At 34.4% G+C, this 11,137-nt stretch overlaps 1 pseudogene; it reads right to left on the reverse strand.

The window, feature by feature from the left end:
* Positions 1 to 10,565: 10,565 nt before the first annotated feature.
* LOC130854749 (U2 spliceosomal RNA) lies at positions 10,566 to 10,699 on the reverse strand (annotated as a pseudogene).
* Between the last annotated feature and the right edge of the window lie 438 nt (positions 10,700 to 11,137).

Below are 11,137 nucleotides of genomic sequence, written 5' to 3' on the forward strand. Positions count from 1 at the left end.
GAATCTTGTTCCAGGTTCTAGAATTTCACAAAGCAAATATTTTCAAAACTTGAGAATTTCAGATTGTCTCTAAATTGTAGAGGCTACTGTAAGTTCTTTCTGACACCAGTCTCATCACTGTTCAATCCATCTCTCAAAGGCTTTTTGTAATGCAAATATGATTATTCATTTCCCTGCTTGAATCCAAATAATCACTCCTAATTGCCTTTGAGGTATAGTTAAATATCTTAGAGCTGCATAAAATCCTTTAAGATCTCACCTTTGCCTAACATTCCCTTTCATCTCCTAACATCCCTCCCATTGCTTAGGACATCATGAGGGCATTGTTTTGAATTGTTCAAGATTCAGCCTAGACAGTGACGTGGAGTTTTTTGCCTTTGCAGTTGTAGTTAAGGACATCCTTCTCTGTATTCTCATAGCACTTTATAAACACTTTTAAAAGTGTTTACTGCTCTAAATATTAATTTATCTTCAAAAAAAATCCTTTATTGCTTTCTTTTTTGCATCTGCAGGACCTAGCATTGGGGCTAAAATAAGTTTTCAATAAATTTTTGTTGAAGTGAGTAGTGATAATACTTGACTCCTGAAAGCAGCAGTGAGAAATGAGGAGCAAAGCAATTAAACATTTCTTATTTGAGCATTTCTCAAAATGATATAAGGTCATCACATTTCCTTAAGGAAATATGGATATAGATGTATGAAATGAACACAAGATGAAATATTTGAAATCAGGAAGCTTTCTAAAATATCAGGTATATGGTCATGATATGCTAAATATTAAACCTCTAGATAGGCAAGTTCTGTTTTCTGTTTACAGTTTAATTACAGGCAAATCTATCATGTTGTCAAATTCTTCTTGAAAAAAATGAATGGATTGTTACATTCCAATCAAAATGGCAAACCAGATATGATACTCCTCCTTAGTATCAATTATGAATGCTATACAAAATTCAACCAGAAATAAAACCTTTAAACACAGAACTGAAACTTCAGAGAGTCAAGGAAGTCCCTAGGGAGCAAAAGGCAGAGTGGTAAAGGGAAGGAGAAGCTAGAGTTGCACTTGAGGTACTGGGTAGCAAACCTGGGTTGTTAGGTGTTTCCATGGAGATCCTCCTCTGAAGTTGATGTCCTTGAGGGGCTACAAATTCAACAAATTTCCTTTCAACCATATAAAGGAAAAAAATATTTCCCCAAGGTATTTGAATTTGTATTAAACTTACCTGCATAATCTTGAAAACCCAGAACAGGGATATTAAATTATAAGAGGAATACTGAGTGGTTGGTGCTAGGAAACGTGTTGAAGAGGAAAAAGCAAAGACTCTTTGGAAGACAGCTTCCTTAATATAAGCCTCATAAGATTTCTAAACATATAGAGTCCTGACACACAGGAGGTATGATTCAACATAACGAAGTGTACAAAGAAATAGCTAAATGATCATACAAAGAAACACAGTGAAAAGAAAACATTCCCAGATAAGAACTTACCTCTCTTAACCCTCATAAAGGAACTTCTAAGGAAGATGATTTAAGAAAAAAGGAAATATCCACAAATAAATTTGTAGCTAACAGAAGATATACTGTTAAAAAAAAACTTGTAAACAGGTGCACAAATCTATAGTAACATCAACCATACAAAAAGGTAATAGGGTATCTAATTTGGAGAGGTTAAACATAAGGTATCTTTAAAATAGGGTTTCCAATATCCTGAAGAGAGCAGAGAATGATCAAAGTTAAAGTGTTATGAGAATCTGGTATAAGTAGATATTGATAAAGATGTAGATAATGTATGTTGTCTTGTTCTGGAGGCAGAGGAGCATAGAAAATATATACCACAATTAAAGGTTAAACATTAAAGAGGGTTATGCAAACAATTTTTAATCCAGTAAAGAAATAGAATTTAAAAAAATTCCAGTAGTCCCCTAAGATTGCAATAATGTAACAACACTAAGTAAAAAATGTAAAATTATTTTTTAAATAAAGAAGTTTAATACATAATAATTCAAGTTATATTTCACCAGGAAAGACAAATTTTTATGCACCGAAGAGCAAATCATATCAAGTCAAAATTGACAAATACAAAGAGAAATCTGGAAATCTGAAAACTTAGTGTGAGACTTTAGCACACTTTTTATAGTACTTGATCACTCAAAGATAAAATATGACCAGTCAGAATGGCCATCATCAAAAAATCTAGAAACAATAAATGCTGAAGAGGGTGTGGAGAAAAGGGAACCCTCCTGTACTTTTGGTGGGAATGTAAATTGGTACAGCCAATATGGAAAACAGTATGGAGATAACTTAAAAAACTAAAAGTAGGACTACCACATGACCCAACAATCCCACTACTGGGCATATACCCTGAAATAACCATAATTCAAAAAGATACATGTACCACAATGTTCACTGCAGCATTATTTACAATAGCCAGGACATGGAAGCAGCCTAAATGCCCATAAACAGATGAATGGATAAAGAAGATGTGGCATACATATATGATGGAATATTACTCTGCCATAAAAAGGAATGAAACTGAGTTATTTGTAGTGAGGTGGATGGACCTAGAGTCTGTCATACAGAGTGAAGTAAGCCAGAAAGAAAAAAACAAATACTGTATGCTGACCCATATATATGGAATCTAAAAAAATGATACTGATGAACCCAGTGACAGGACAAGAATAAAGATGCAGATGTAGACAACTGACTTGAGGACATGATGGGGAAAGGGAAGCTGGGACAAAGTGAGAGAGTAGCATTGACATATGTACACTATGTACACTACCAAATGTAAAATAGCTAGTAGAAAGCTGCTGCATAACACAAGAAGATCAACTCAATGATCAGTGATGACCTAGAGGGGCAGGATAGAAAGTGTCGGGGGGAGCCTCAAGAGGGAGAGGATATGGAGATATGTGTATAAATACAGCTGATTCACTTTGTTGTACAGCAGAAACTGGCACAACAGTGTAAAGCAATTATACTCCAATAAAGAGCTAGAAAAATAAAATAAAATAAAATAAAATAAAAAGATATAGACTAAGCAAAATATATAGCTTTTTCCAACTGATTCATGTATAATTTTGATTTAAATTATGTAATATAGAATGATACAATAGATATCTTGAGTATACAAAACATTTATAAAAATTGTATTGACCACAACATATGTCTCAACAAATATCATAGAATCAATATCATACAGACCCAAATGTTCTAATACTAAATCAAAGAAAGTAATATTCTGTTGCAGGAACATAATTTTTTAAATCACCATATTTAAAAAGGTTAAAATGCAGGTGTCAAATTCTACCTCCCACACTTACTAGCTGTTTGACCTTAAGTTATTTCACAAATTGATTCTTCAGAATTTTCATCTGTAAAAAATAATATCTCTTTCATCAACTTTTTAAAAGGATGAGATTATTACATAAAAGTGCTTAGAGTTCAGCACATGCTAAAATCTTTCTCAACAATGTTTTTGTTATTATAATTCTTTCTTTGTTCTACTTTGCATAGACCCATCGTAAAATCGGTATTATTAAATTCATATAAGAAAAGATTTATGTACATATGCTACCTTCTGCATCAAGTTATAATTTTAGTTTCATATAGTTACCTCCTGAAATTGCCTAGCTAGTTAACCCTTTCAAATCTGATAAGTTTGCAAGTAAAAAATGACTTTAATAAAATTAAATCTGAATTCAGGATTTTTTTTTCCATAGGAATGATGTGTTTGTGCATGTGAGTACATCCTGTATGTGAGTGTGTATGTGTGTTTTCTCTAGAAATTATATTTTCTCTAGAAAGTATATTTTCAAGTGAAAAAAGAAAAACAAACTCATGTTTCAATAATGGTTGTCTTCTGAGAACCCAAAGCCCCTTCAAGAGTTTTACATGATATCTATATTTTTAAATCTATTGACATTTAATTTGTGGTCAAACACATGGTCTATATCAGGAAATATCCAATGTGTACTTGAAGAGAAGCACATTTTTTGGTTGGATAGAGTGTTCTGTATAGGTCTGTTAGATCTAGTTGGTCTGGTCACTAAAGCCAGGTGTTCCAAATGTATCCCCTGTGTGGACTGAATGTGCCTTCCTGTTGTGATTGAGCGATAATTATTTCAGATGTGCTGGTGGACATGGTTGCTCCCCCCAGTCCAACTGGCTAAATCTGGCCACAACTGCTGGGGGCACACTTATATACAGAGCTGCCAGGGAGCCACTTTGGAAGTGTAGTGCTGCTTGCTGTGGTGGCTGACCTGGCAGGTCAAGGTGGGAGCCACTTTGATGGGATCCATTTTGCTGGCCAGCATGGTTCACTGGCTGGAGTATGGAGGGGGCTGTTTTTGAGGAACTGGCTAGGGTAAGCAAGTTGGGCAGGATTGGTCCTTAGGAGTATTCTGGGGCAAGTGAATGCTTTTATTTAGGTTGATGAAGAGTGACAGAAATGAAGCTCACCAGTACTGGGTCAGGTAGGAGAAGGGCAAAAAAGAAATAAAAGGTGCTTGCCAATGCCTCCATCCCTAGAGAAAGTTTTACCAGATCCCTTCCCCAGCACATGCCCCTAAATTAGTTAATGAATCTTTCTCTTGCATGACTCAGGCACTTTTCAAGATGCTGCCTCTTCACTGGGACTCAAGTTAGTATATGTATAAACCCCTCAAGAGCAGAGTCTTGGTTTATGACAGCCCTCTGGCTCTCGTAGATGTAAACCCTGCTAGTTTTCAAAGCCAGATGTTATGGACACTCATTTTCCCAGTGCAGGTTCCCCCAAGCTGGGAAAAGTGATGTGGTGTTCAGACTCTTCAGACTTCAGCAGGAGACTTTCTGGGTGTGATATACCTCCTGATTATGGGTCACCACATGGGGAGTGTGGGTTCTGAGTGGAGCACTTCTCTGACCCTCTTACCCATCACAATGTGGACTTTTCTTCTTCAAATTCTTAGTTATAGAAAATCTGTTCTGCTAGTCTTCAAGTCACTCTCAGAGAAAATGTTTTATATGCAGCTGTAATTTTGGTGCATCCATAGGAGGAGGTGAGTTCAAGATCTTCCTACTGCACCACCTTAATCTGAATTGTACTAGACTCAATCTTCCTTAATTAATCCTGTCTCCCACCTGCAGTCTATCCAATAGAAGTGGGTGATTTCCCATTGAACTATTTCTTCTTAAGATAAAGTTAAAAACTTGAGGGACTATTACTATTTTTTCAACTTGTTTGATTTTTCAGAAACTCATTTAATAATAGCTAAACTGTTATCAAGTATTTCTACATGCCAGATATTCTTTGATGTAAGTAATATTTCATAGGTAGAATTATATTTATATTTTAGATGAGGAAATGGAGCCTCTGAAAAGTTAATTAACTTGCCTAAACACAGAACCAGGAAATGATATGCCTTGAATTTGAAACCCAAGTACTCTTTTTCTAGAGTTTTACCTCTTAAGTGCTAAACTGTGCTAAACCTTTTATTTGGCCAAACTGTGCAGGTCAACATAAAATATATCTGATCTATGAAACATTTTATACCAAAAGAAGTTGTTCCAGCTGTAAAAATTAATATAGAATGTGCTCTTATTTTTTTAAGAGGAGTTACAAAATAAGCATTCTTTAGTAGAAAATTCTCAATATGCATGCTGACACTTTCGTTTTAGATTTTCACCCTAATCAAGATTAGATAATTAGAAAAAAAAAAAAAAAACAACAACTTTCAACAATAATCTCTACAAAGTGAAACGACAACTAGAATTGAATTGAAAATTTGAGAATATATGTGACACAATGGAGAAAAGGATTGTGGTAAACAATGTAGAGTGGCAAAGGGAAAAAAGATGTCAAAGACGAAGGAAGTTTTAAATCTTTAAAACAAGTATGTGTAAGAGAAAATGCATACTTGTTTCACAGTTTAGAACCTAGCTAAGAAGACAATGCACATCTAAAATTAGTGGACCTAGAATCTGTCTTACAGAGTGAAGTAAGGCAGAAAGAGGAAAACAAATACCTCATGCTAACACGTATATGGAATCTAAAAAGCCGGTAGTGATGAACCTAGGGGCAGGACAAGAATAAAGATGCAGATGTAGAGAATTGTCTTGAGGACATGGAGGGGAAGGGGAAGCTGGGATGAAATGAGAGGATAGCATAGACATATATAGACTACCAAATGTAAAATAGATAGCTAGTGTGAAGCAGCTGTATAACATAGGGAGATCAGTTCAATGCTTGGTGATGACTTAGAGGGGTGGGATAGGGAGGAGAGCAGGAAGGCTCAAGGGGGAGGGAATATGGGGATATATGTGTAAATACAGCTGATTCACTTTGTTGTACAGCAGAAACATTGTAAGACAATTATATTCCAATAAAGATCTGAGGGAAAAAAATAAAATAAAATCAGTGGTAGAATGTCACTTATCATCACATTTTTAAGTATAGTAGTACTGTGATTATCCTTATTGTAGCTTTGGATCTCATAACTTTTCATTTCCCCATGCAATTTCAATGCAAATATTTGAGTTGGCATTGGATAGAATAAAATATATGATCCATTTCAACTCACTTCCCATACAACTTCAAATTTGGCCAAAGCATCCATTTATAATTTTCCAATATTTTAGCATAAATCATTTCCTCTGGTCCTTTTCCTTTTTTCCACCTCTCTACATTTATTGGGCCTCAGAGAATAATGCAACACTGGCAGTCAGAGGTTTCCACTTATACTTGCATAATAAAATGTTCTATCTTTGTATTCATACTTTATTCATTCATGCATTTCAGACTTAACAACAAATCAGTCTTTAGCTGACAGAGTGTGTTATAATCTAGGAGAGAAGCCCAGTGCTAGTCAATGATTTCATGCTAGAATTTGAAAAATACTTCCATACTTTTATCTTTCTGCAGTATTTTTATATTTCCTGGTTTCCACCACTTACATTTGAGAGGAGGGAGCACTTCCTCACAAACAATGGGTATCAATTGGAAGTTTATTATAAGAGAGGAACAAAGGCTATATTCCCACCAAAATAATGAAACAGGAGAATGGAAAGCCTTGTACCATATATAGAACATGTCAACTCTGAAGACTCATTTACCATGGAGGGACTACAATTAATCCAAATAAATAATGAATCTCAATAATGAGTATCCAGAAATATAATTGCATCATTATATAGTAGTTATATTTTTAATTTTTTAAGAAACCTCCATACTATTTTCCATAATTACCATACCAGTTTATATTCCCACCTTATGTTAAAAATATGTTATCATTTTCTAGGATTATGAGAAGTGGCCATTTGTGGTTCTAGGAATTTGTCAGTTTTATATAGGTTGTCCAATTTGTCAGTGTACAATTGTTCATAGCAGTCTCTGATAATCTTATAATCCTTTTTTATTTCTGTAGAATTGGTATTAATGTTATACTTTCATTTCTGATTTGGTAATTTGAGCTTTTTTTCCCTAAGACAATCTTGCTAAAGTTTTCTTAATTTTGTTGATCTTTGTAAAGAACCAACTTTCAGTTTCATTGATTTTTCTCATTGTTTTTCTGTTCTCTATCTCATTTCTTTCTACTTTAATATGTATTTCCTTCCTTCTGCAAGCTTGAGTTTACTTTGTTCTTTTCCTAGTTCCTCAAGTTGTAAAACTGTGTTGTTCATCTTACTTTTTAAAAAATATTTATTTACTTATTTATTGGCTGCATTGGGTGTTCGTTGCTGCATACGGGCTTTCTCTAGTTGCAGTGCACAGGCTTCTCATTGTGGTGGCTTCTCTTGTTGCAGAGCATGGGATCTAGGTGCATGGACTTCAGTATTTATGGTACATTGGCTCAAAAGTTGTGGCACACAGGCTTAGTTGCTCCATGGCATATGGGATCTTCCTGGACCAGGGCTCAAACCCATGTCCCCTGCATGGCAGGAAGATTCTTAACCACTGTGCCACCAGGAAAGCCCTTACTTTTTTTTGTATAAGCAATTATAGCTATAAATTTCCATTTAGCACTGCTTTCTTTGCATCCAGTAAATTTTCATGTTATGCTTTCATTTTCATTCATCTCTAAGTATTTTCTAATTTCCCTTGTGATTTCCTCTTCAATCCATTGGTTCCTCAAGAGTGTGTCCTTTAATTTCCAAAAGTTGATAGTTTTCCAATTTCCTTCTGTTATTGATTTCTAACTTTATCCCTTTGTGATCAGAGAAGATACCTTGTACAGCATCTGTCTTTTTACATCTATTGAGACTTAAATTGTGGCCTAACATATGATCTATCTTGGAGGATGTTCTATGTGCACCTGAGAAGGATGTTTATACTATTATTGTTGGGTAAGGTGCTCTGGGTATCTCTGTTAGATCTTATTTGTTTACTGTGTTGCTAGAGTTCTCTATTTCCTTATTTATCTTATGTTTGGTTGTTTTATTCATTATTGCGAGTGGGATGTTGAATTTTCTATATTGTAGAAATATCTATCTCTCCCTTCCATTCTTCAATTTTTTCTTCAAATATTTCAGTGGCATTGTATTAGGTATATACATGTTTATAATCATTATATCTTCTTGTGGCATTGAATCTGTAACATAGAATATCCTTCTTTATCTCATATGAGGTGTTCTTATTTAAGGTATATTTTGTCTGATATTAGTGTAACTACCACTGCTCATTTTTGGAAACTGTTTGCATGGAATATCTTTTTTCATCCTTTTACTTTCAATGTATTACTGTCTTTGCATCTAAAGTGAATCTTTTGTAACTAATATATAGATTGATCATTTTTCTTACATTTTCTGCCAGTCTCTGTCTTTTGATTAGAGTTTAATCCATTTACATTTAAAGTAATTACTTATATGGAGGTGCTTATTTCCGTCACTTGCTATTTGTTTTTTATATACCTTATATCTTTTTGTCCTTCATTTCCTGCATTAATGTCTCTTTTACATTTAGTTGATGTTTAATTGTAAAACATTTTAATTCCCTTCTTGTTTCCTTTTGTGTATACTCTATAACTATTATCTTTGTGGTTACCATGGGGACTGCAGTTATTGTTTTAAAGGTATAAGACTTTAATTTTAATTTTAACAGCTTAACTTTAATAATACATAACTTTGCTCATTTAAAACTCTGTTCCAACCCCTTTTAGTAATTGATGTCACAAAATTACACCTTTGTATACTGTGTGTCTGAAAATAATTGTTTCCTAATGCTTGTAATTTCTGAAACAGTGTCAACAAGTGATTATACCTTGCTTTCTCAGTTGATGTTAAACTACTGACGGTACTTGTTAGTCAGGGGTAAATGTATGGTTGAACATGTAAGAACAGGAGGGCTTCATTGTATATTTTATATTTGCTAAGCATGGATTCTACATGTATTTGCACAGTTAAGAATCAGTGGCTTCTGAACTATCATATTTTTGAGTGATAAGACAGGATTTTTTTTTTTAAACAACTCTACTTTTCCATCTCCACAGCTCTTCTTTAGTATGCCTGGTTATGCCTTCCTCCTTTGCTCATTTCAATTCTTCTCACATTAAAATGTCTGTGCTATGTTTTTTAATTAACCCCAAAGAAATTGTGTGATAGTAAAGTTACATTTCTTTGTATTTAATTTCAAAAAATGGTGAATAATATGTAAGCTGTAGTAAGTAACAAATGAAATAGTGCATATGAAAGTGCTATGTAAACTCTAAAATATATATTCTATAGTTATGAAGGACCACTATGAGCTGTGCATCAGTCACTGTGTTAGGATAAGAATATAGACAAACACTTAGATAAATTTTATCCATTCATAATAACAAAAGCTAATTTTCTTTTGTACCCTTATTTATATGACAAGAAATACAGGCCTTCATCTCTAATATTAAAACACTTTAGAAAGAAACAATACCTAAATAAGTAAATAAATTTTGCAAATGAAGAAAGGGGCTCAAAGAATGGTTATTTTAGTGATGGCTTGATGTCAATGTGTTCTAGAACTAATAAGTTGAACTTATTCAGGTTTTCAATGCTCTGAAAGAAGCTGCTTCTAGATATTAGCAGGATGCTTTCAGCTCTTTAGCACAGATTAATTCAGAACATTTTGAAAAACAAAAGTCCCAGATTAATCATTTTATTTTTCTTTCTCACTGTAGAAATCTTGATGTGAAAAATGGTTGTTCTGTGATGATCTCCCACAATATTCTAAACTATTCGTTTTTTCCATAAACAGTTGAATGTCTACAGTCCCTGAATACTGTTTCAGGAGCCAGGGGGCCTTAGATTTATGATATATAAAACTTCTGCTCTTGAGAATATGTGTTTTATACCCAGAAGCAGAAAATAAGCAGTTATAAACAAATAGGACAAGCACAAATAATTTGCAATGAAGACTCCAAATCTGTAATCCATTTATGCAGCTAAAAGCTTGTTATGATATAAAAAAGATGGAAATATATTGAAATTGTGATATATTCAGAAATGTTTGGGAGTTTGGCAAGGCTTATTTCTTGCCTTATTTTATCAATTCATATTCTGGCAGATTGATGTAAAAGGCATAATATGCTTTGTAAAACTTTGTTCCTTAAGTCTCAATCAGTTTCTCTCCCTCTGCACCATGTATGCCCTAAGAAGATGACATGTAAAATGCCACTTTATGAAGAAATATGGAAAAACAGACAAGAAGAGATGGATACTACACTTGATCTTAGCCAAAAGGCTGAGAAGTGATTACAGACAAGAAGAGATGGAGAAAACTATTTAAAAGACTTGATAGGCTGAGAGTGAGAAAAAGGTGAAAGGGGAAATGTGCCTTGACCTCCCTGACCACACCAAGACTCCCACTGGAAGAGATTTGTTGGAGAGCTTAAAAGAAGCTTATGAGCTTAGACTCACCTGTGCAGGGCCCAGCTCAAATGCATCCAACTGTGCCCAGACTTTAAGTGAAAGAGGCTCATTTGCTTACATTAAAGCATGGCCTGAGGGGCTCGCATCTAATTTAACACACACTTCTAAGAGACTGCTGGATCCCTCTCCAAGGAGGGAGACAAGGTGCCATCTTAATGCTCTCCTCTGCCTCACTGTAGCCAGTGGGCACCATTTTTTTTTTTCCTGAAGGCTCAATTTTTATGCTTCCTCACTGCCTTATTCTAGTTGGTCGGCACCAGCT

This window comes from Hippopotamus amphibius, chromosome 5, assembly GCF_030028045.1.
Source record: "Hippopotamus amphibius kiboko isolate mHipAmp2 chromosome 5, mHipAmp2.hap2, whole genome shotgun sequence".
Lineage (NCBI taxonomy): Eukaryota > Metazoa > Chordata > Mammalia > Artiodactyla > Hippopotamidae > Hippopotamus > Hippopotamus amphibius.